Source organism: Danio rerio, chromosome 9, assembly GCF_049306965.1.
Source record: "Danio rerio strain Tuebingen ecotype United States chromosome 9, GRCz12tu, whole genome shotgun sequence".
In the NCBI taxonomy this organism is placed as follows: Eukaryota; Metazoa; Chordata; class Actinopteri; order Cypriniformes; family Danionidae; genus Danio; species Danio rerio.
The window spans coordinates 30,312,001-30,339,036 of NC_133184.1; the positions used below are offsets into that span (position 1 = coordinate 30,312,001).

At 36.8% G+C, this 27,036-nt stretch overlaps 1 long non-coding RNA gene across 1 annotated transcript in view; it reads left to right on the forward strand.

The window, feature by feature from the left end:
• The first annotated feature begins 4,042 nt into the window (after window positions 1-4,042).
• Window positions 4,043-27,036, forward strand: part of LOC141376146 (uncharacterized) — a 35,789-nt gene continuing 12,795 nt past the window's right edge. Inside the window, exons 1-2 of the long non-coding RNA XR_012385455.1 lie at window positions 4,043-4,194; window positions 4,296-4,436. This is a non-coding gene — a long non-coding RNA (uncharacterized lncRNA). The remainder of the gene's footprint in view (window positions 4,195-4,295; window positions 4,437-27,036) is intronic.

Sequence of the window (27,036 nt, forward strand, 5' to 3'; positions counted from 1 at the left end):
AGGTAATATTTGAAAGGGCTGAGCCAATGTTGGGGAGTAATTAACTAAAAGTATTGAACATTTTTCCGTAGTGTGATAGCAGTTCAGTTTTTCCAGTGACTAACTTTTCCCAATAATTGTGAGCAGATGCTACAAATGCTGTTGCTAAATTCACATTTTGTTGTACAGCAGAGCGAGCTGATGATCAATCCTCTTTGTCATGTAATATTTATTGTTGAAATGTATGATTCATTGTAGCATTTAACTGTAGTGAATCAGACAAGTAAATCAGGGAGTTAGCTTTAGGAATCAAGAGTGTATAAAAAGACCTCTGTCAGATGCATACATGTAAATGTACTGCTTTGACTTTAGCAGTCCTTTGTAGCTTATTTTATATGAATAATTAAATAGTTAACCTAAAGATATTATATTTAGCTAATAGCTCGTGAGACTACATTTTGTTTACTCCTTAACAGTGTAACCTGGTGTTTTGCTTCCCTGATTTTCCACTAGTAATCTTACATCTGTTTACTCTAATGATAGCACTCTTTATAGATCTTAAGGGGTTTGAGTAAAAAAAAAAATATATATATATATATATATATATATATATATATATATATATATATATATATATATATATATATATATATATATATATATATATATATATAAATTGTAAAATATCAGTATATGAGTGCTGGAAAACACTCACAAGCACTAATAGACTACAGATTCGCCATTTCATGGACTACAACTCCATACATGTACTCCGCTCACCCACACATGTTTCTGATCCTGACTGATTGCACACAAACTACCGGAGGATTGTCGAGGACTGATTACGCTCACTATTTAAGCTGCACGCACAGACACCTCAGGACTTAGCTTTGCTATATTGTAATGTTTTCGTGTCTGAGTATTTTCCTGTCTAGTCTTCTGTGTTTCGAGCCTCGCCTTTGTTCTTCCATGTATTGATCCTTAGCCCCATAGCCTGACCCTGCTTGACTATTTTGGATAACCCTTATTGTACTGTTTTGAAACCTGCTATGATCTCTGCCTGTATGACAATCCTGCTAAATAAATGCTGCATTTGCATCCCCTATTCTGGTGTTCATCATCGTTAATCCACAAATGTTACAAATAGCTTTTAAAAACACTATCGGTTGGTTTTAGGGAGGGGTGGATGGAGGGAAAGGTCAGTCAGTCAGTCAGTCAATAGATAGCAGCCTCAGGTGGATTTGCATGAGAACAGCAGGCACAAATGGCACTTGCGAGTCGCGACAGAAATTTAAGATCTGAAAAACATACACAGCGGCCTCTGGTGGATTCACAATGAAAAAACAAAAACTGTTAAAAAAAACGTAGCTCAATAGGTTGTTTTCAATCACGGTGACGGTTCTGGTGATTCGCAAAATTCAGATGGAGGGCAGGAAGTAAAAAGCTGAATGGGAAACATAGGGGAATGTCCTTATTATTGCAATTGATACCATATTTCAAAGGAGATATGAATAGAAAATGACCACAAATGTTAGGCATGATCCTTATAACATGAAGAGGGCAGAGTTTTCTACTGAACTAAAATATATTTGCCTGTCATTGATGTGGTACATACTGTATAAGCTATTACGTTACATGACAAAATACTATAGTAAATACTATAGTGTTTGAAAGCATACTATAATTACTTGAATTAAACTGTCGTAGTAATTATATTGTTGCTGTTGTATGACACAACTGTTGAATAAACTAATTATTCAATAAGCTTCAGTTGTCTAAGTTACGCTACAATTATACACCATTGCAATGCACCAACATAGTTTACACTAACGTTACAGTGTTTATTACAGTTTTTCAGTTTACTATGTATTCTGTTGCATTCATTAACAAAGAGTTGCAATATACATTTGACTATGTAGTTCAAAAAAACATGTTTATTATAAATTAAAAAATTTTCTCCATGACGATATCTTCCAGACAACACAAAAGACACAACAGACGCATAGTCTACATTGTTTATTTATTTTTGCAAGGGGGAAAAATGGTTCACAATAATAACTGTCTTGTTTTGTCTCAGGGGCATTTCTTTTTTGTTCGATCGACAAATTTACCATCAACAAACATTTACCGCTGCTGCACATATAGATGTTAACATTACAGTTGTTTATTCCACCAAAACACCAGTAAAGACATGGGTTATTCCAAAACAAGACAAATATTTCATTACAGCGATTACATGGCAGGGTACGTTTTTTATATTCTCCTGGATTTTGGTGTGTAGTGTGGGGGTGTTGTATCTGATTTTTATATAACACATTAACATATTTATGCACATAGCTTTAGGCCGGTAATCCTTGTCGGTGCTGTCAAATAAATTATTGCGTTCAAAAAAAGTTAGTCCACATGGAAGTATTAAACGAATGTGTATTGCATGCCACATTTTTTATGTTTTCCAGTCAGTTTCATGAACTTTCCTTCTTTGTAAGTCGATAAGAGCTGTTCGGCATTTCTTATTTTGCCTATACAAACAATTATAAACAACATAAAACAGAAACATTTGATGTTTTGATAGCGATTCCTATGTAGAAGAATCATTTTCTGCCCTCCATCTAAATTTCGCACGCATTCAATGATATCATGTGAAAATAACCTATTATTGGCAGTTTGAGACATAAAAAGAGATTTTATTCATCATGGTTTAAAATATTTTAAAACTACTAAAAATGTCAAGTGACTATTCAAAATCAAATGTTGTCTGGCCAAAAATCAAGGTCCTGTAATTATCACAAAACACAGGAAACTGTTAATAAATATATATATATTTTAATGATATTTATGTTTCATATAATACTAAACAATGCTGGAAAGAGTACTGAAAAATCATGAGCAAAAGTATACAATTTCTAACAATGTAGTGCAAGTAGAGTAAAATTATCTGTTGTAAATATAAGTATGAGTAAAAAGTAGATCTTTTAGAAGTACTCAAGAGTAGTGATAAAATGAGTATTACGCTGTAAAAAGTTGCGGATGTATGTAAACAAAAATTATGTAGTGCCTTAAGTTATTGCTCAGCAGGCACACAACGGCATAAGAAGCTAATATTAGGTTAGATTTAGGTTGTGATGTCGGATGACCAAAATTCAATATATAGCCAGCATCTGAGGACAACATTATTTTGATCTTAAATAATGGCGTGAAATGACGTTAATATTTGGTTGATTTTAGGTTGTGTTAGAAAGTAACCAAAATCCAACATCGAGCCAACATCTTAAACCAACATCATATTGACGTCAAATACCAACATTTATTCTTCAGGTACATCTGATAGATGCTAAAGTGGTAACGCCTACACAACGTCAAACTATAACACCATTAGACATTGATATCTGGTTGACTTTAGGTTGGATGTTTTCTATTCCCCATAGACAAGAAAAAATAAAGTATCGGCCGCAGGTTGAAGGAAAGTAGTAAAGTAAAAGTACCAATACAGCAATAAAAATGTACTCAAGGGAAAGTAAAAGTACACATTTTTAAAACTGCTTTAGTAAATTACAATTCCTAAGAAAAACTACTTATTTACAGTAGTTTGAGTATTTGTAATTTGTTACTTCACACCACTGATACTAAGCTATGAGATTACAACCTTTGAGCTCTCAAATCTTCCGCTGGTTTGCATGACAGAACGGCGCTGTGAAAGTGAAGCAGCAGCTCTTGTCTGATGTTGCTGGACAGATGTTTCAGCATGTTCTGCGCTCTCAGATTCTCTCCAGTTCAAAAGGGAGCACACTGACTGTTCGCTACCGCTTTTCAGATGTCAGTTATCCTCCCCTCATCTCCTTTTCTTTCTCCTCTTATGTCTTTTGCATCCAACTAGCTCCATCTTTCCCTCAGCAAACCTCTGTCATTTCGCCCTCTCTCCTTCAATACCTACTGTATGTAGCTCGGGTTGCTCTGATCGCTGTATCTCTTTTTACACCAACCTGTCAGCTCTCACCGTTGCCGTGGCGACACACCATTGTCATGGCAACCTAGATGAACTGGGGGGGGGAGGCAAAGCAGGACCGAATGCAAAGAAATATGAAAGAGAGAGACAGGCAGAGTGTGGAGAAAGTCGCCAGTCTTTTCTCATTAAACGATAAAGGCAGCACGCGGCTTCTAATCAGCCTTCCACTGCCAGTTTATCAGCACAAAATATCAGGCCGCCATCTCCTCTGAGTAAATAGCAAAGGGCCAGTCCATTTGCTTGTATAATGGCCACCATTATTAATAGTGATGCCAGTATTAACTCGCACCGTTGTGCCTTGTTTTCTTCACAGAGCAAGAAGCGAGCAGACGGCCGAAGAAAAGCACTCATCAGGTCTGGTTAGGAATCTTTTATTTTCCATTCCCCCGTATCCTGTTGAAGACAGAGGTGGCAGGGGTTTCAATCGGCCCTTAACAAGAGAGACGGGATGCAGGTCAGTGGTTCTGTATAAATACATTTAACCCCATTACCGGCCGGTGTGAACGTGAATACGGGGATACTGATTCAGCAGCCAGCCTTAAGTCCCAAGGGAAACCCATCACGCACACACATAAACGCACATCGCCTTACCTCTGTGCCAGAATAAAGTGTGAGCCAGGCATGGAAAATCAATGTCAGATCAATTTTGCTTATTTCCCACAGCTGGAGCGGCACACATGGCTCAGCAAGCTTGCTCTCTCGCTCTTTTTTTTCCTCCTTACTCTCTTTAAAGTGGCCACTGTATGTTGAAATAGTGCCCTAATAGAAATGCATTAAAAAAACTTCCGAGCCGTGTACTTGAATGTGTGGGGGAGAAATAAAAACAGATAAGCTATTACAAAGATTGATGGCAACACTGAAGGAATGAGTCTATTCGCTGTCTGGCTCGCTTGAAGTTATGCACAATGCTTCCTCACAGAGCTGCTTCCCAACAAGGTCCTTCATCACAAAAACACCTTTGCTTGCTTATTGTGGTAGGACCTCTGCGTGACATTGGATCAGGTCGCCTTGAAGACTCTTCAGTTCTTCTCTGATGTCCATTTGAAAAGCATGACGTTAATTGAATCCATGCGTCTAACGAGGTCAGGACCATCTAGCTTTGATATGTTAACAAGGTCATCTTGAAGGACAGCAGAGCTCATGGGTTCAGCTCATTTTGTTAGCAATCAAGAGTCCTGAAATCAGCTCTCATCGGGTTCGATCTGAATACCATGTGAAAGTATGCATTATAGCCTGGTGTATATTGTTGTGCATTTTTATGAACATATATCTGAGTTTCTAGCCATTTTAAAGCTTAGTGTACTGGTTTAAAACATTTATCCCAGTATCACAGGTAAGGCTTAAGTGTAGTCCTTGACTACATTGCTTGTTTGAGCTGTCTTCACTGAAAGTATCTAAAGTGCCATATTTTAAAATATGCTAATGCAATTGTTTTGTCTTTTGTATATAGAAACAGCCTAAATACCCTAATTTAACAAAGGCCTAGTTCTTGGTTAAGCTTAACCATGTCATTTCACTCGGCAGCCATCTTTGAAACACAGTATGCTCGGGCATTCTGTCTAAATAGGAAAAAATCTAATAATATCTCTAAAACTGTTTGCCAAGCTTATGATTACATTACATATTTGGAACCACCAATAAAATTAAACAGCATCTGTCCCATTAGTTTTGTTTCTAAACGTCCGAATCAAACAAAAATGGCATATTTGTAGGTTGCACAAGCTAATGCGCATGTGCACTCGAAAGAAATGAAATCACAACACCAACCTCATTTATGGCCATGTTACATTTTCCTCTGGAAAATGCTTTGCTAGATTGGACTTCTGAAGTAATCCACAACTTGGTCTTGATGGCGAATCTCTTCCAGAAATGACAGCCACTCTTTGTTTTACAAGTTTGTGGGAAATTGAGTAGTTGCTGTCATGTGACATGGCTTTAACACGTGTTAGTTTCATACAAATTACAAAACCAGAAAAAAAAGTTATCCAAGTGCACTTGGTTAATTAAAAGTACAGATTTTAAGCTTAATTTGGATATATTTCTTATGCCTGTGAAGCAAATATTTGCTGAGATTCCAGTTTGTTTGTTGACCACCAAACTGTTGTAAAAGCACACATGGTTAGAAATGTCAGTCTATAACAATCGATGATTGGCTCTTGTACTAGTAGGTGGGGCTTCATTCGCCATGTTGACCATTACAATTTTCCCCATTCTAAAATATACGAGTGAGCATTGTACTAAAATTTTTTGAATTTACTTTTTTAAGTTTCTAACCTTTCACATATAGATGTGTGTTTTTAAGACAGTCCTTGTTCACACAGATATCCACAAAACCAAGCAAAAAACTGTATTATTCATGCCAGACCAGTAATTGATGATGTCACTTTATAAAGAAACATCCTGATCATAAACACCTACAGTTCTGTAGTCCGCCATTGTTGTTTTGGTTGTCAAGTTTTTGCACATTTATTTATTTAACATGAAATATGCATGATGTACCATTTTCATAAAGTTGCACTTTGATCTTTGAAGAATTTTCAGGAAAACAAAAATGTGAATATAAATTTCAGACTTTGATGTCTCGGCAAATCGAAGCACAGTTTGGTATACTGTTGAGATCTCTTCTAAAGAAATCCTTGATGAGACAAGATTCTTGTTCTCTGGAGAAATATCTGAAAAGTCTCTGATAAGAAAAGTCTTATTTGTTCTTCTTTCAATCTCATTGCTATCTAATGAACAACTAAGCATCAGCCTCTGGTATTTTGGTACTGACATGAAAACAATACCTCAGGCAACAAATAAACAACCTTGGGCAACTCATAAGAGCTTTCAATAGATTCAGTAATTAAATGTCAGTGTGTATACTGTGTATATACTGTACACCCACCCACACACACACACACACACACACACACACACACACACACACACACACACACACACACACATAAACATAAATAGTGTTATACAGTTTTTTATTTATTTGAATATATATTAAAATATAGTTCATTCCTGTAATAGCAATTTATGCATCATAACTCCAGTCTTAGGTTTGACATGATCCTTAAGAAATGTTCTACTATGCCGATTATTATCAGTGTTGAAAACAGCTATGATGCTTGATTTTTTGGGGGGAGGAAAGATTAATTTTCTTCAGGATTCTTAAATTGGGAAATTGTTCGAAATGACAGTGCTTATTGTCTCTTCATTGTCACTTTTGATCAATTAAATGCGTCATTGCTGAAAAAAACTTCATCTCTACCTCAACATGTTTGAAAGATTTTTCAAACATGTATTGTATCATTGCACCTTTTAGTATCTGTGCACCACGCAGACTTGTTGAAGAACCTATCAGACATCAAACTGTTGTATTTTTCCACACAGTTGAGTGCATGCATCGTGTGCGGTCACGTCTGCTTTCTTACGTAGTTGGGTGGAAAATGACAGCTTGAAGTATGTTGAATCGGATTTGTTTGAATCCTCCTTGGTCCTCGGCTGGTGATTTTGTTTCCTTTTATGGGTGGAGAACGTCGGAGGCCTCTGCATGTCGGGGAATGGAAGAAGGGCACGGTTTGTTTGGACTACAAGAGAGGATGAAAGGCTTCGGAGGTCAAGTGGTGTGTTCACACCAGAACTCCACTGCAGCGACTTATGATAATCTGCAGAGCGTGAAAAAAGGAGCAAGAGAGGGAGGAATAGGGGTAGAATAGATGGGGAGAAAAAAATAAGAGTGCAAGAGAGAGAGAGAGAGAGATCTGGCAGGGTTCATTTTGTGGGGGCTGCTGTTGCGAGCTCACTTCTGCCGATGTGCTTTGCCTTTTAATGTGGCTGTCTTGAAAGAAGACAAACTCCCTGTTTGCTACCCTGCTTTGTAGGGAGGTAATTATGTTTGCACGCACAAAGGAATCGCTATAATACTAAAATACACCAAAAGCCCATTCAAAAGCGCCAATTTATCCCTTCTACACCCCCTCACCCACACACATTCGCAAACACTCTCACATGCCATCTTTCATTCTCTTCATAACTCTTAACATGCCAACCGTCTGCCATGCTGTTTGCCACTGAACGATTTGGCCAGTTTGTGCCCACTTAAGGTTTTTCCTTCTTTTTTTCAGCGTTCTCTCATTTTTCTCCTCCGATGAAACATGAGTACTTTCCGGTCATTCCAACCAGCCGGTTAATTACAATAAATTAAGCACTCTGATTTAATTAACCTTTTTAGAATTGGTTTGATGGCATTGCAGTGGGTGGGTTTTTACATCCTGTTGACATTGTACGCAGCAGCGAAGGACATCGTTCAGTTTTGCGTGAGGACCATTACAGGGCCACATGATAATGACATGGCTGTGAGAACTGGAGATGCTTCTAGTCATTGTTGTGAAGAAAAAGACACCAAGATTGAAACACATCTTGCAGCACATTCAAGCTGTTTAGAAAGAGGGCGGTCTGGGATTCTGTTTGTGCAATATGGTTTTCATTGATATATACGCAATGCAGCAGTGAGCTGAGCTTTTATTGATTACATATAATGTATTTACAGCAATAAGCAGCTGTAAGTGAACAGATTTTTGAAAATGTCCCATGGTTTGGACAAAAGTAACTTGATTATAAAACAATATAAGACTCAACTGAGTGAATTCCATTCAATACATGAACAGGGCTTTACAGGTTTATTTCTGTGTTGTTTAAAAATAATTTCTTTACTATTATATTATTTATATTTTAGATTTAGATTTTTGAGTTGGTTCATTTTGTTAGATGCTTTTGTTTTGTCTATAAATCATAGTTCTATAATTCACAGCTCTGCACAGTTTTGCTTCAACCCTAATCAAACAGCTCATCCAACTCATCAAGGTGTTCAAGACTATTAGAGACTATAAGGCAGGTGGTTGGAGCTAAACTATGGAAAGCTGTGGCCCTCCAGGAATTGTGTTAGAGAGTATTGCTCTAAATGCACATTAGGGTAATGTATTAAAAACACCAAAATGTTACATCATACATACTGTAAACTGTAATATAAACAAAAATATGTAATATAACTGTACAAACACTTAGTTTGTTTGAATAATATTTCAATGTTGTTGTTTTTATTATAGTTTATTTTAACAATGGTTTATGTATGCAACTCTTTAGCTCATAGTGGCAATGTCTGCCTCATTAAACAAACAAAAATTATGTAAAAACACTTTTAAAAAGCAGCATAAAATAGTATGAAAGGCCTGTCCACAAAAATAGTAATTATGATATTAGATAACATCATACATACTGTTTATCAGAAACATGCTGGAATTTTGATGCCTGCCACTTTAAATAAGAGTTTAGATGCAAAACCCTCTAAATGCAGGTGGCACAGTGATTAGTGCTGTCGCCTCACAGCAAGGTCACTGGTTCTTGCCTCAGCTAGGTCAGTTGGCATTTCTGTGTGGAGTTTGCATGTTTTCCCCTTGTTCACGTGGGTTTCCTCTAGGTTCTCCAGTTTCCCCCAAAAATCTAAAAACATGCACTAAAGTTGAATTGGCTAAGCTAATTTGTCCGTGGTCTATGTGTGTGAATGAGAGTGTATGAGTGTTTCCCAGTGATGGGTTGCAGCTGGAAGAGCATCCTCTGCGTAAAACATGTGCTGGATAAGTTGGTGGTTTATTCCTCTGTGGCGACCCATGATTAATAAAGGAACTAAGCTGAAAATAAAATCAATGAATGAATGCCGATTGTTATTTTCTTCTAAATTAGCAATTTTCTCAGACTCTTGTGTGTAGGCTCAGTAATTTTATGTTTATAGTGACAAATAAGTTCTTTTCATTGCCTTTAAAGTAAAATAACTGAACATAAACATAGGAGTCTGAAAAAAATGCTCATTTTAGAAGAAAATTTCAGACGGCATTTAGAGGATTTGCATCCTCTCAAATGCTCTTACTTAGGATGAATCCTGAATCTGATTGACTGTCAATGTTTATCATTATCAGTTATTAATGATAGGGCTGTGCGATTTGGGAAAAATATTTAATTGCGATTTTTTTTTTTTTGACAGATATTGCAATTTCAATTTGATTTGAGATTTAATTTTATAGTCAAGCTTCAGCTCAATAATCTGTATTGTAGCTTCTTACTGCTAAAATTCAGTGAGAGGAACTGAAAAGATTAACTTATTTTAGTAAACAACTCAGAAATTGTACTTTGCTTGCTATTAGATTGAGTGTCACTGGCAGTACTTTTAGTTGACTTTTTATCAAGGCTCCTCATATGGCTGTCTGTGGTGCTTTTTTAGGTGCTGGTTTTTGAATTTCCTCTAGCTGTGGCAACAATTCTGCGACAGCTTTTACAAATGACCAGGTTTAGTTTGGTGTCTGTGACTTTGAAACCAAGATATTCCCATAATACTGACGTGCTGTTTTTTAAAATATATATAATTCGTCTATTAATGCTTCTGAAGCGGCAGATTTCAACATCCGACTCGTTCGTGCTTTCCTGTTTGTTTATGTTTTTTTATTGTGGGCATTCCGCATAGTTCACTTGCGCAATTCTGATTTCGCAGAACAAAAGTGTGCTCACTCAAATGGCTAGTAATAAGACTGTCAAACAGACGGCAGTCACGCATAAATAATATTTCATATCGCAGCCTCTTGTGATTAGCTACTCGCAATGTTTCAAACTGGGTTTTCAAATCAATTTTAATTAATTGCACTGCCCTAATTAATGAGCTTTTTAGAAATCAGTCAAAATAGATTCCAATTTTATTAACGATGTGACATGCATTCTGATATTCTTTCATATTTAGAGAGATATTTAGAACTGTTTCTTTATTATTGTTGTGAATGAGCCCTGAATGATGAGAAAATTTCGATTTTTAAGTGGTGTTTCCCTTTAAGATGCTCAGTCTGCTCTGCTTTGTTTTGATTTGTTTTTTTTTCTGTATTTTTGATAATTAGACCTGTGCATAAATTTCCATTCTCCGACATTCAACCACTTGTAATCTCCTAACAGGACATAAACGATGAGGTATGTCTCTGTGGCTTTCACGTGCACATGGGCCATATATTAAATTACTGACGTGAACCTGTCTACTCCTGTTACACAAACATACCATTTTGCTACTTGACTGTGACACAATTTGCATCAACTGCCACACTAAACAGATGAAGTCTGTTGTGAGAGCTTAATGAATAAGGCTGTTCTGTCTCATCCCAGCCTCCCCCTCTGATATCAATCTACAGCAATAATATCTTCTCATTTACTCAGAAGGATGGCTGCGGGACCCCTCATCTGTCGGACGGTGGGGGCCGTGCATCTTCCTCCCCCCACGTGCCTGCGCGAGGATGATCTATTCTAATCACATCAATTGCACATTACTTCACATCCCATAATGCATCACTCCTCTTTAGCCAATCCATTGCATATTTATCACATACATGCTTTGTCAAAAGCACGCGTTCAAATGCAACGATAGCAGGCTTGTCTGTGGGTGTTTGGGATCCAAAAGTGCAAAAAGCACAACCTGTATGTCCACGCTGCGAGCAAAGGGGTCTAAAGAGGGCTATTGATCGGTGGCCGAGTGACGGATTGCAAAATAAAAGCTTGACAACCTCAACCCAACACCCTCCAGTGCCACCTGATCTTCAATCAGTCGAACCGCGCACCGCAGGACGCCACCAGCTACAGGCGTGCGAGCTGCAGGTTTTATTACCCCCCCTAAGAACAGTCGCAGGTCTAATTGGCAAACTGCGTTCCAATATGCATATATCACGGCAATGAATACTTAAGCAGGGTTGTATTTAAGAGACGCCATGCGCCCAGAGCTCCCCTCTCAAAGCCGAGACATCAGCATTGCAGATTTATGCCGGGCCACTGTGAGGGAAAACATAAACACGCGATGCATTTGATGAAATTTGTCCATTAATGTAGCCCGGCGAGGGGGGTGGAGGCCCCTGAGGTTCATCATCAGAGAGAATCTCCAGTGATCTCCAGGCTGCTTGTTGTTGCCGTGGAGTGTGTGTTGGCATGGCGACAGCAGCGTGGTACATGCACCCCTCCTGCGGCTAACAATAGCCTCACCACAGTCTAATCATGACTCAGCCGCTAGGCACGAAATTAAAGAAAAAAAACACAAATTAGTTACATGAGGAAGAGGGGTAGAAGGGGAAGGGTGGCGATTTCATGTAATTCAGACGATGGCAAGAATAACAGTGCACAAAAAGCCATTATGTTTGTTATTGTTGATTCAGGCTGCATGCTATCAGATGGGGGAACAGTGCCAATTATAAATGCTTCTGCGTAGTCTCTCCATTTCTCTCTCTCTCTCTCTCCTGACCACTCTGTCTATCCGTCTCTCTCGATGCAGATGCTTTTTATGTGGCAAAATCCAATTAGTGAGCGGTTTAGTTATTTGATAAACACACAAAAAGCAGGAAAGTACACTCTTGCTTTCTCTCGCACACTTATGTTGGTGGACATTTCCGTTCCTTCTTGTTAGTTCAGGCAGGTTTATTTTAAACCTTCTGTGTGTTCTGACTTAATCTTGCATTGGGAGACCTTTCAAACTGGTGGCATAAGGTCTGAGCATCCTCTTAACCACTTTGATTTTACCATGGACCGCCCACAAGGGCATATGACTGACAGGTAAACTAACTAGTCATGTTTGGTTCCAACACGCTTCGAGTTTAAGATGTGACCATTTGATTTAGTTCAATTCATGTTTATTTTTATAGCACTTTTTACAATTTAGATTGTGTCAAAGCAGTTAACATAGAAGTTTTAGTAAAGTCCAGTTTTCAGAGTCGAAGTTTAGTTTAGATCAGTGTGGTTTAAATTTCCCTACTGAAAGTACAAACACTGAGCAAATCCATTGACGCGCAGCTCCACAAATCCCAAACCAAGCAAGCCTGTGGTGACAGTGGTGAGGAAAATGTCACCAGATTACCAGAATGATGTTCAGTGGTGAAAAGAGAACTGAAAAAACATGCTTAAGTAAAAGTACCATTACTTACCTAGAAATTTAGTACAAGTAGAGTAAAAGTATCTGTTGTAAATATTACTCAAAGTATGAGTAAAAAGTAGACATTTAAAAAGTACTCAAGAGTGGTGAGAATTACGCTGTAAAAAGTTGATGCATTTACAAGTAGTTTGTGAATGTTTGTAAATGTAACATTCTGTAGTGCATTTACTTATTGCCCAGCAGGTACCGAACATAATAACACATTAATATTAGGTTAGATTTAGGTTGTGATGTCAGGTGACCAAAATTCAATGTTTAGCCAGCGTCTAAGGACAACGTTATTTTGATGTCCAATAATGACGTCAAATGACGTTGATGGTTGGTTGATTTTAGGTTATGTTGAAAAGTTACCAAAATCCAACATCTTAAACTAACATCATATTGACGTCAAATACTGACATTTATTCATCAGGTATAACAACCAAAATCTAACGTTTGATAGACGTCATAGTGGTAATGTCCATATAAAAGTCAAGCTGTAACGTCATTGAACGTTGATATTTGGTTGATTTTAGGTTGAACGTTGGACATTGACGTCAGCCCGTACGTCTTTGCACGTAAAGACTTTGGACATCTTCTTGGACACCTTTAATGCTTCCAAACAGTTTGCTGCAATTATAAATCACCCATGTCTTGAAGTACTGTAGTTCATCAAGATGCAATTTAACTTCTATGTGCGATTTAATTGGACAGGAATTACAGGACTGGTTTTTCTAATTCCTGTAGACAAGAAAATATTAAGTAGTGACTGCAGGTTGAAGGAAAATAGTGAAGTAAAAGTACCAATACACAGAGGTGGGAAGTAACGAGTTACATTTACTTCGCTACATTTACTTGAGTAAAATTATTGGGTGACCTGTAGCCTACTTTTTGAGTACATTTAAATTTGTGCACTTTTACTCTTACTCAAGAAAATTATTAGAGAAAAATCAGTATTCTTACTTCGCTACATTTCGCATTCCATAACTGTCAAATGATGATAAAAATGATCCATATGTTTTGTTTGCAAATATAGCGAGGGGCTGCAATGGAGAGGTTATGTCGCGTGAGGTTGCTATAGAGAGGCATCTCCCACTTTCGGTTACGGCACACGCGCCTGTATTGAATGATGGTTAATGAGGGAGATGTGCAAGTTATACTGCAGTCACGCCATGGCAGTCTGTGCTTCCGAGAAGGACGGTCATGCTGTCTTTGTCGTGAGTTTATCAGACCTGGTCACCCGGCCTCAAATTCAGTCTGTTTTCACTCCAAGATGTCAGCAACAAGCCTGATAATGCGATGCACGCTGTACTTTGAACTGACATCGCAGCATATACATGAATTCCAGCTCTAACCTGAAAAAAGTAGTGGTAAATGTCATGAATTATCTCAATTTGAACCTATCAATGGTAAATTTGCAATATCGGGTGGTTGGAAAAATCCACCCCTCAATGACAAAGGTCCAGAATTTGTCCCATAAATGAGCTCATTTGTCTTATTTTGACTGCTATGCTATCATAAATAGTTAAATTAATCCATTAAAAAGGGCTTTAAGACCAAGGAAAATCCTATATTAAAATTTATGTCAAAACTAAATTTTGTTATCCATGAATTTTAAATCAAATCAAATGTACTTTTTTTTACAAGAGAGGCTAGAAAAATTGTGAAGCTCTTTTACTAATAGTATGTTTTAATTTTTTTTATTATTCAAATAGCCAAATTCAGACTGAAGACAGTTGAATGCTCTGGCTAGTTTGTAGGCTACAGGCTACAATAGGCTAAATCTTTTAATTTAAAACTTCATCAGATCCCTGTTTTTTTCTAATGATTTTTAAACTAATAAAATTGTATTTTAAAAAAAAGTATTTATTCATTTTTCTTTATTCTAAATCTTTAGGAAATATTTTGGTACATTAATGTGTCATTATGATGACGACCAGGCTAGCTACGGCCCTGCTATGGGATAACCAAGTAGCTGTTTAATGAAATAACAGATTTTTCCAGTACACATAGTCATTCACACTGTTAATCATCAAAAATATTATTATTTTATAAATACTTTTTAACATAAAATCATAAAATGGTGTTTATATATATATATATATATATATATATATATATATATATATATATATATATATATATATATATAYACAYATATATATATATATATATATATATATATATATATATATATATATATATATATAATGTGTGTGTGTGTGTGTGTGTGTGTGTGTGTGTGTGTGTGTGTGTGTGTGTGTGTGTGTGTGTGTGTGTATGTCTCAAGTCATATCTAGCTGATGAACAAATACCTCTATTAGATTAAACCAAATGCCTCAAGCAAAACTCTTGTATGTCTTTGAACAAGTTTATTAGTGATAGCTAGTTATTGAACAATTTGTTTCATTTGAATATGATTAAGGAACAACAAGAATGCAGAATTTGACAAATCACAGAAAGACTTTTTTTATGTGATGTGAAACATCTTATGAATTAGACATTCATCTGTTAGACATGACATCTGAGGCTGAGACTAGTGTAATAATAATTGTGAGTGTTTTTGGGGGCTTGAATTTACAGGATTATTGAAAATAAAACCCTAGGATGCAAACAAGATTTTTCCATCAAAGAGTGCCTGCATCCCTAGGCTCACTCTTTTTTATCTTTTATTCCTCTTCTTTCCTGTTGTCAAAATTAAAGTACACAGATTTTCCATGTTGAACATAAAAACACAAACATCAGCAACAAAGTAGTTAACCAAACTATTTTTAAATCTTACACTATATCTGATTCAACATTCTTTACAGCTAAATTTACACTGACTGTGTTGTCACCTGCATTTACTCAAAGATGTAAGTACTAAAATTTAGGTTGATAGAGGCTCACATATTACTTGTATTACATATATTTGAGTCAACTCCATATTCTATTTGTGATTTTCATCTGTAACCATACTGACTGTTGATGCACACTTTTATCCATAAATTCTTACCAACAGAATCATATAGACTTCATTAAAGAGTAAACCTAATACACTGAAAGCGTTTGTAGAATAAGTTCTTGCTTTTGGTGACAGACAGTGACAAGAATTCTATTCGCACAGCAGGACTACAATTGTGTGGAATATATTGACAACTATAACTTCAAAATGATAACTGAAAACTTCAAAACAGAAGTTATTTAAATTGATATTAATATTTAAATGTAGATTAAGTGTAGATCTCTGTCAACCATAAAAACTACTAGAAAATCAAAAAAGTTTTATGGATTTTTCTGATAAAGTAACTGATATAATACAATGTCTGTTTGTTTTCTGCTGAAAATGTGATGAATATTAAAACAACAAAACATCAAGTAATATAAAAATAATTGTAATAATTTGGTCATCTTCGTGTCATTGCAAAAATTATGACCTTTGGTCACACTTTATTTTAATGGTCCATTTTAGTTACATTGCATCTACATGCACACTAATTCTTTATTAGATTTAGATTATAAGTAGACTGTTAGGTTGGGGTTAGGGTTAGTGTAAGTTGACATTCACTTGAAATGTTTCTTATAGTCAGTTAAATGTCTGTTGAAGAAGCATATCAACAGATATTAAGCAAACAGTCTACTAATATTCAAATGGACCATCAAAATAAAGTGTTACTTGACTTTTTTTCTCAATAAAAATATACTTTTTTTGCGGTGGAAAAATCCACACATAAGTCATTGACAACCAAAGCTAATACTCTTTTTATATTATGCAGAAATAAGACATACAGGTTTCTGAAAGTCACAAAGGTTTTGGATGATGACAGATTTGTCATTATGGGCTGAACTCTCCAATTTTTCACATGTTCTTTGTACCATATTCTTACAATAGGTGTTTAGTATGTATTTTGAGCTGCTAAAATGTCAGACTGCACACAAACCATGAGCTCTAACAGGACAAAATACTTGCGTGAAAGCCTGGTGTTCAGACACAATCCGAGCAGACATACTAAACTCACTCTCAGCGCCACAAACACAATATTCTGCAATCACGCCAAGCAGAGCATCTCGCCTTTGCCTACTCGCGCAGAGTTCGCTCCACATTAACTTCCTCAGGTTTCATGTTAATGAGGGATCCTGTTCCCATTTAATAGCTGGCTGTGCTCAAGCTTGCACTGAAAATCAATTTCCAGTCATTTCCACAGAGCATGTCTGCTGCAGTCTCTTCAGGAGTAACAGAGGCCCTACCGACAGAGAAAAATCCATTACGGAGAGAGAGCGGGAGGAGGAGATATGTCCAGACAGAAAAACAGGGAAAGGGGAATCATCGATGAGAGAAAAGAAGCTGGGAATGAAAGGATAGCGAAAGAAGGTAGAGAAAGAAACGTTGAACATTTATCAACCAGCAAGCCAAAGAAAGAAAGAAGATGGTGTGCGGAGAAGGAGGAAAGAACAGAAAAAAGAACAATCAATTGCAGATCTGCCAGACGAATGGGATGTTCGGAGATGTTAAAGGCACAGATAAGATGCTCAGATTGATGGGAGGAGGACAAGAATGAAATTCTCTGGGGAGACGAGAACACAATGAGGAAAGGGAGAAAGAGAGAGAGAGTCCTGCACCTAATGACACATAATAGGCCCGTAACACTTAACAGCAAACAGTTCCATTCCACAATGCGGCCACATAGCCGAGGGCATTAAATATTCATTTCCACCTCTTGAGATGCCGGTAAGCTGCGTCATCAGTTTGACAGTTGATCATTATAACAGCCTCAGCAGCAGGACACTGGAGAGACAGCCGCCATGAGAAACACACTTTCACTTTAGGCTTTGAGCACTAGCCTTTGCTTAACTGCGACTTTGTCCGGCAGCCAAACATTTTGCAGTCATTGAACCGTAAAACAACTCTAAACAAAGTAAAGCTAGTGCAGTGGAGATTGGAGAACAACCAACAATTTCTTACTTACTATTTGACATTAAACTAACAGGAACAAAATAGCTGTTTTATATTCTAATGCACAGTATTAAAAAACTTGGGTGACACTTTTCAATGTTGTTACGAATTATGATGCATTAATATGTAAACTAAACATTGCTTTATTATGAACTAATGATGAGTTAAGGTGCGGACTAATCATGAACTAACTTTAACTACAACATGATTCACAAAATATCATTTGTAAATAACGGCTACCTGAATTTTTTGTTGGTACATGTTGTTAATTAATGTACTAATTAAAGAATTGATTAACTTTTAAGTTTAAGCTTAATGTAATCAGCATGAACTCATGAGCTGTTAATGTATAGTTATGTCATGACTTTAGAGGGGCACATCAGCATGAACTCATCCTTAGCTACTCATCAACTACTGTGTTTGAACTGTTCATGTTGATGTTGACAGAACACTTTTCTATTGTTTTTCAGTGTAAACGCACTAGTTGGGCGTACATAAGGAGTTCATGAGTAGTCAAGGATGGGTTAATGAAAAGTAAAGTCATGATATAATTATATACTAACATACCATGAGTTCATGATGGTTAAATTAAGCATAAACTAATGTGGTAATTAATACACTAATTAGCAAACAATCATGTACTAACAAGTAATTAAGGCAGCCGTTAAAGTCAGTTCAATTGTTTAGTTGACATTAGCACATCATTATTCATGCCCTGTTATTGTAAAGTGTTACCAAAACTTAAATGAGATATCTAAAAAACACTGATCAGTATAAGAGAACTAACAGATTTAAAAAGTAATTGGTGTCAATTTGGCATCTGGTGGTAATTTTTTTAATTACCAGAACAGTTGCTATATTTAATAGGCAGTTAATTTTCCAGTTTACACTAGCTTTGTTTTTATTTACCTATCTTTATGATATAAAAAACGGTTGATGGAAATGCCAAGATGTGCATAGATATTGAAAATGGGCATAAAAAACGTGCATAACTGAGTAGGATAAACTTTTATTTTATAAGAAAAGATGTGCATAAACTACGATGGAAACACTTTTACCAAACAAATTCCAGTATGTGCATTAAAATAGTCATGTGATATTGTTATAAGAGATCATGTGATGATAAAAATGTGTGTGAATGGGCAAACCACCAGGCTGAGCACATCATAAAACATCTAAAATGCTGTTTCGGTCATTCTAAAATGCCAGTGTTATAATATTATTAATGACCTCCAGACTTGTCAACAGCATCTGCGTCTGATACTTTAAAATGCCACCACACGTTCATTGCGTGTCGGCATACTGCTTCTAAGGCACAAGTTATTTAATAGCATCTCCTAAATTCTGTTTTTACTTTTGATATTTGGCACCAGTTAATGAGGAAGTGACAATTTTGTTCTCTTTGACTACTTTTATGGAAATGCTGCTTTAGTCACATGTCTTATATGTGATATTCCAGTTATGCAAATTATTTAATTCACATTTTCGGATGGAAACATAGCTACTGACTTTGATAAGATAGTGAGCTGCTCCAGTGACAAAAGCCTTGTGACAGTAGGTTGTCCATGAAGCCCAAAGGGATGATCCTTTCAGCCATACAGTAGCACAAAATGTTTGTTGTAACAAATCTGTAATTTTATATTTCATTTTTATTTCTATAGCGCTTCTTACGATCTAGATTGTGTGAAAGCAGTTTAACATAAACAAATTGTGGAGCATTCTAGCTAATGTGGGATTAATTAATTACAAATGTGGGAGAAGACAGGATAATGCTGAGAATCTCAATTTCTTTCCATACCGATTCTGCATAACTTCCAATGAAGGGTCAATATGACCTTTTTAAATTTTATACGGTTCCTTTTACAGCATAAATGTTGTAATGTAATTAAAATATAATCAGTTAAATAGACTTCAGCATTCATTTAGTTGTTGATGAAAAGCTGTTTACATGCACATGCCCTCCAAAATTAACAGGCTAGAGCAGAAACTCCATTGAAAATACTGAAATGAAATAAATAAAGACACGTTGTGGGAAAATGTCATTTAATGCAGTGATTATTGTGCAATCTGAGACCCCCTTTATATTGTATATCAATCAGGCAGTGGAGATTATTGTTCTTTAAAATAACATTCCTGAAACGTGCCAATCGTTTGACAGGTTACTGCAAAATTAAAAGTCCTTCTGCATAAACCCTATGGGAAATTGGTTCAGCACTGCAGCTGGAATTGCTTGCAGGTTTAGTTCTGGACAGGGTAAGGATCTAGCATACAGAATCTCCGTATTTAAGAGAATTTTGACCGAAAGTTCACTCTGATTAAACCTCTCATCGACAGAAATAAGGAAAAGACTTGTTTTCATTTATTTAGATCCTATGGGGAAAACATTGTCAAATTGGGGACAGAGCCAAAGTGTGTAAAAGTGAAAGGTGTAATGTTTTAGGGGTGTTTTTTTTTTTTTTTTTTTTTTTGCAGCAGGAGTTGGGCCATTTATACAGATACATGGCAAAGAGAATGAAAAATTTTATTAGAAGCTACTTCAGCAACTTTTTGTTCCTTCCCTGATTCATCACCCAATAAAAGCAGTTCCTTAAGGCTGACAACATTATGAAATTATGATTTGGCCAAAAATTATGAAATGGCCAGCCAGGATCCTGAGCTAAACCTGAATAAATCTCTGCAAAATCATTGGCAACAAAGTTATGGCTAAGATAACCACTACAGTCAGCAAATTGTAGAAGAGACTAAAAAAGAGCTGGCGACATAAAGAGCCCACCTCAGGGCTCCTAACTTGCCATTGCTCTGTGCACCCTTTCCCACCACTTACAACACTTCTGTTTGAAAGGCTAGTGATGTCCTGTGAGAGACCGATGATGTTCTGGGAGAGACTAGTGTCCTGTGAGAAACTGATGATATTCTGTGAGAGAGTAGTGTCCTGTGAGAAAAAGATGATGTTCTGTGAGATACTAGTGATGTCTTGTGAGAGACTAGTGTCCTGTAAGAGAATGATGTCCTGTGAGAGACAAGTGATGTCCTGAGAGACTAGTGTCCTGTGAGAGACAGATGATGTTCTGTGAGAGACTAGTGATGTCCTGTTGCTGTAGATGTGCTGAAGTAATTTAAAGCTTCTACATCTCCTACTAATCTCTGACGGTTGTAACCTTTTTTACAGGGGTTGACGAATGGCTTTGGTTATTTTGTAAAACACTGCTTTACTAATGTGGTATAGCCACAACTAAATATTACATTACTTTGGGGACAAGAGGTGTTTAAATTGTTTAATTTTGAAGCTGTGAAAAAGTACAAGTACAGTATTCACATCAGTTTTATATGTAACGTGTATGCAAAATCCCTCTCAAAGATTATCAGAACTGAGGCACATTTGAAATAATTGATGACCATATGCAAATATTTTTCATAAGGGCTGGATAAAGAGGGAAGTGAACTCATTAAATTAAAATTAAAGTGCAAATGTGGAAGATGAGGGGTGACTCTAAAATTAGCACAGGATTTTCTGTCCAGCGCTTTATCTGTGCAATGAATGAACCTTTGTCGCCGCAAGAGAATTCGTAATAGAGCAAACTAAAATTGAGGAAAGCAATATTAACAGTAGACTTGGTTACGCTCATCATAATCAGTCTCACACACCTCTCATTTTGGCTCTAATTAGTTAAAATAGCTCCATTATGGTTTAATAAATATCTATGTTAATATCTAGTGTCAGTATGTGTGACTTCAGGATGTGAGCTCAGGTTTTGTAAGGACAAAATATGTGTTCAGACTCACTGTAGTGCTTTTAATGTATGTTTATTCAATCATTTTCTTTACGGCTTTGTCTCTTTAATAATCAGGGATTGCCACAGCAGAATGAACCGCCAACTTATCCAGCATATGTTTTATGCAGCGGATGCCCTTCCAGCCGCAACCCATCTCTGGGATACACTAACACACTCTCATTCACAGTGCTGTCGCCTCACAGATAGAAGGTCGCTGGTTCAAGCCTCGGCTAGGTCAGTTGGCATTTCTGTGTGGAGTTTGCATGTTTTCCCAGCGTTTGCATGGGTTTCCTCCAGGTGCTCCAGTTTCTCTTAGTGAGGGTTTAGGTGTGCTTTGCACTCACACAAGTGTACCGTGCCAAAGCCCAAGTGAACCGTGCCCGATTCAGAGCGCTCACACTTCTCAAACGATCCGGGAAACAGGCCTGGCCACGGTTTGGATAGCATAGTGTGAGTATGCCCTTAGACTTTATTGCAATCTTTAGCTCAATGGACAGTGAATTTACTGAATAACACAAGACATTCAAAAGTAGCAAAAACCTTTCTTTATAATCTATATACACCATGTATAGCTCTGGGCTTAGAAAGTTCTCAAAATATAATTTTATCCTACATTTTTAAAGGAAAATTAAGCTGTAGGTTATATAGGTGGCTATTAAGTGCAACGCTTCTCTATAAAAAAAGTTGAAAAAACAGCAACAAGTTCTGAAAGAGATCAAACCTCAGCTAGGTAAGGAAAAGTACTTCAAAAGTAATATAACACATACTTTGCATAAAAAGGAAGACAATTAGTTACTTTTTTGTGGGAGTAACTCAATATTGTAATGCACTACTTTCAAAAGTCACTTTCCCCAATACCACCTTACTAATTAAAGTTAAGTAACTTCAATTAGGCTGCATTTAACTTGGGGAAAATATGTATACAACAAATGTGTATTTATTTATTATAGTATATTAATATTGTTTTCAGATAATAGCTTGCGGTGTGATGCGATGGTGCAGTAGGTAGTGCTGTCGCTTCACAGCAAGAAGGTCGCTGGTTCGAGCCTCAGCTGGGTCAGTTGGCATTTCTGTGTGGGGTTTGCATGTTCTCCCTGTGTTCACGTGGGTTTCCTCTGGGTGCTCCGGTTTCCCCCACAGTCCAAAGACATGCGGTATATAGGTAAATTGAGTAAGCTAAATTGTCCATTGTGTATGTGTGTAAATGAGAGTATATGGGTGTTTCCCAGTAATGGGTTGCAGCTGAAAGGGCATCCGCTGCTTAAAACGTGCTGGATAAGTTGGCGGTTCATTCCGCTGTGGCGACCCTAGATTAATAAAGGGACTAAGCCGAAAAGAAATGGCTTGCAGTTTTTATTATTTACTTGCCATCCATTTATTATTTTCCATCTATAATCACATTTCAAAAAGATTTAGTCAGATTAAATATTCTTATTTAGAAGATTTAAAGCCAAGGTCTTTAAAATTGTGTCTGTCACTTTAGTTTCATTTATTACTCACTAAATGGAAGGTGAAGTTCTTTTAATTTTATTGTAAGCTTTAGTATGCATGCTTTTTGTATACTACACATTTAGTTGAACTATTTAGCTTCGCAACATGTCAACTAGCAGTCATTAGACAATGTGCTTTCTGCTTAAAGGTTTGTTTTATTTATGGTTTTTCAGAGACTTTCTTACTTACTCCCAGAGCCGTTTATATCGAAATTGATATTTAACCGCACCACTTTGGTCTTTCGTATCTATTTTTTTGGGGGTGGGTAGTTAGCCCAACGCTCAACCCACAACCTGGAGAACCAGGACATACATTTGTACACTATGGACAATTTAGCTTACCCAGTTCACCTATAGTGCATGTCTTTGGACTGTTGGGGAAACCAGAGCACCTAGAGGAAACCTCCGCCAACACGGGGAGAACATGCAAACTCCGCAGAGAAATGCTAACTGACCAAGCCAGGGCTCGACCAGCGACCTTCTTGTTCTGAGACATCAGTGCTACCCACTGTGCCACTGTGGCACCATTTTACAAACCCAACATTCAACTTTCACTTTGCTAATAATCTATAAAGAAGACACTAATTCCCAAAAAAATATCTAAAGGGGGCCATAAAATTTGCATCCTGTGCACAGTGTACATAGAACCCTCAGTAATCTAGAACTGCATATTCCAGGCAGTAATTATCAAGAACAGTAAGAGTACTTGGGCTGCTTCCTCTTTAATGAATGTAGAGAACTCAAAGTGAGTGTGTCAGTGCACTTCCTGGCTCACAGCAGGAACTCAAGAGCCAGAGCTAATGCAAGTGCATGTACTTTATGTGTGTGTTTGAGACTGCCTCTTAGAGACCCCTTTACACAAGTGTCTCACTAGGCCATTCACACTAGTGTTTCTGAGCCAGAATCTGCAAGCCATCGACCCTGCTGTGTCCTAGCTTAACCGCTTGTCTGTCTGCATCTCACTAACACTGCTGCAATAGAACCTGCTGTTGGGTATCAGGCATTAGTCTCTAAATATGGACATGTATTTGATCCCTAGACGTAATGATATCTGAATCTTTCAAACATTGTTCACATTTGTGACCTTGAAACCTCAAATATGATTCATATTATCTAAATTTGGAGTTCTAATATTGTGCAATTTATAAAAACCTGGTTAAAACCATACCTGCCAACACTCCCATCTTTCTCAGGAGTCTCCAGTATTTCAGACCCATCTCGCTTTTTGTCATTTCTCCCGGAAAACTCCCGGAATTTCACCCCTTACCCTGGTCCTCAGATTTTTGGAACAAAAACACCCCCGGATCGATGAATATTCTGATGGCAGCGGCTGTTACTTGGTGAGCAGCGGCACCCCTTTCAGGCCGCTCCGCTCCAAAAATGATACATTTTCATATGAATGAAATCATTTGATTGTGTGCAATTTAGCCACTCTTTTGACAATACATAAAATTGTTGTTTTCTCATGTGATCAGACTGGTTAAAAACCAGTAAACGGGTTGCGCCTGACTATGTCACACCAGGCTAATAGTGTTGAGAGTGAAGAGAAAAAAGTTTAGAAAAGTCACATTGGTATACAAAGCTATGTTTAGACTTCAGCCAAATCAGATTGTCTCAAATCAGATCTTTTCAGACAGACTTTCTATTTAATTTCAAGTGATGGGGTAAGATTTGTGTGTCCAGACATAGCCAGCTTATCTGCATATGGCCATGAATGAGACAAGCATTCGAAATGGACAGGAAAATTGGAGTAAAGAACAGTTGTTTTGCAGAATTGTTTCAGCATTGAACTTTTCTTATGCAGTAAATGGACACTCTGAACCACACCTGGTATTCATATTGTGATTTGTCGTGTTGTAGTTATTGCCAGCATGTTGTGTCACCAGTTTTGAATTTGCCACTCTTAACACGACTATATACAGTTAAAGTCAGAATTATTAGCCCCCCTGAATTATCCACCCCCTTTTTATTTTTTTTTACCCAATTTCTGTTTAACAGAGAGAATTTTTTTTTTACACATTTTTAAACATTATAGTTTTAATAACTCATTTCTAATAACTAATTTAATTTATCTTTGCCAGGATGGCAGAGCATAATATTTTACTAGATATTTTTCAGACACTTCTATACAGCTTAAAGTGACATTTGAAGGCTTAACTAGGTTAATTAGGTTAACTAGGCAGGTTAGGGTAATTAGGCAGGTAATTGTATAACAATAGTTTGTTCTGTAAACTATTGAAAAAAATAGCTTAAAGGGGCTAATAATAATGACCTTGAAGTAGTTTTTTTTTTTTTTTTTTTTTTACTGCTCATATTCTAGTCGAAACAAAACAAATAGAACTTTCTCCAGAAGAAATCATCATACTCTGAAAATGTTCTTATTATTTCCTGATTAAATTCAAAGGGGGGATAATAATTTGATTTCAACTGTATATAGTGTGTGAAAATATTATGCCACAAGTATTTACACCTGAATAAGTAAATTGATTGTTTTAAGTTTTATTTGTATCTTTTGGTGTAGTGTACAGGCCCATAGCCAGCCTGGTAAAAGGGGTAATTCATTTTTTTTTAACGTAAAACTTCACAATTTCTAGCTCTTGTAAAAAAGTGCATTTGAAAATTCATGGAATCAATAGCCAAAACAGTATTCAAATCAATTTCAATATGGGCCATTTTTGGTGCTTCCCACCTTTTTATTGGTCATTTTTTATTTCAAGAATAGGGTTCAAGATTTAGAATAAGAGTTATTTGTAAAATGTTTTCTCAATATAAAACAATACAGTATAGCGAAATATGACTTCTCTTTAGTCAAATTGTATGTTTTTTTGCACACTGGATGTTGGACTCATGAAAAATATGCGTTAGCACTGAGCAAAACTGATTAGCTGAAGTCACACCAGAAAGCCTTTTATGGGTTATTTTCCGTATTTATAATGGCATAGAAGTCAAAATAAGACAAATGAGATCCTGTATGGGACAAATTGTGGACCTTTGCCAGGGTAGGTCTTCTGAACCACCAGAATAAGAATAAGCATTCTCAATTTAAAGAAGAGTGTCTAGAACAGTATACAGTACAGTACTGACTTTCAATCTTTGCCGGCAAGTTTCCATTTTGCCACAGTTCTTCTGGATTTAGTCCATCTCAGTTTGTTGTTTCTTTATGATGATGGTGAGATCAGATCTGTGTGGAGTGCTGGCTGCTGGTATGTGTGGCATGCCTGATATTAAGCAAATACTCTCATGACTCTCTCATTGGCCAACGGTCCAAATGTGTGCACATTGTGTCAGTAAATGCATTATATAAATCAGGTTGTAATATGTGGCAGCATGTTTCAAATGATGAAAAAAATGCTTTTAATACAGAAAATACGGTAAATATAATATAGCACAGCATTATCTTCCTATAAAACACTAGGAGCCACATTGTTTCTTAAAATCCAGAATTGTTACAACAAAGGTGCTAATGAAATGTCACAATAGTCTCTTAGACCTTTCCATGTACAGTAACACTAGACAGTAGAGCAAACATGCCCTTTAGTGCTGATGTGAAACTGCAATTTCTTGCCTAACATTACAATTTTCATTCATTCACTCATTTTCTTCTGGCTTTGTCCCTTTATTTATACTAAACTAAGCTGAACTTAGTCTCTGAAAACTGGACTGACATGTTCAGCTGCTGTGAAACAATTTACATTATAAAAGCGCTATAGAAATAAACAACAATTGAATTGAATTGAATTGAATCAGGGGTTGCCACAGAGGAATGAACCGCCAACTTATCCAGTATATGTTTTACACAGCGGATGCCCTTCCAGCTGCAACCCAGTACTGGGACACATCCATACAATCTCATTCACACACACTACAGCCAATTTAGTTTATTCAGT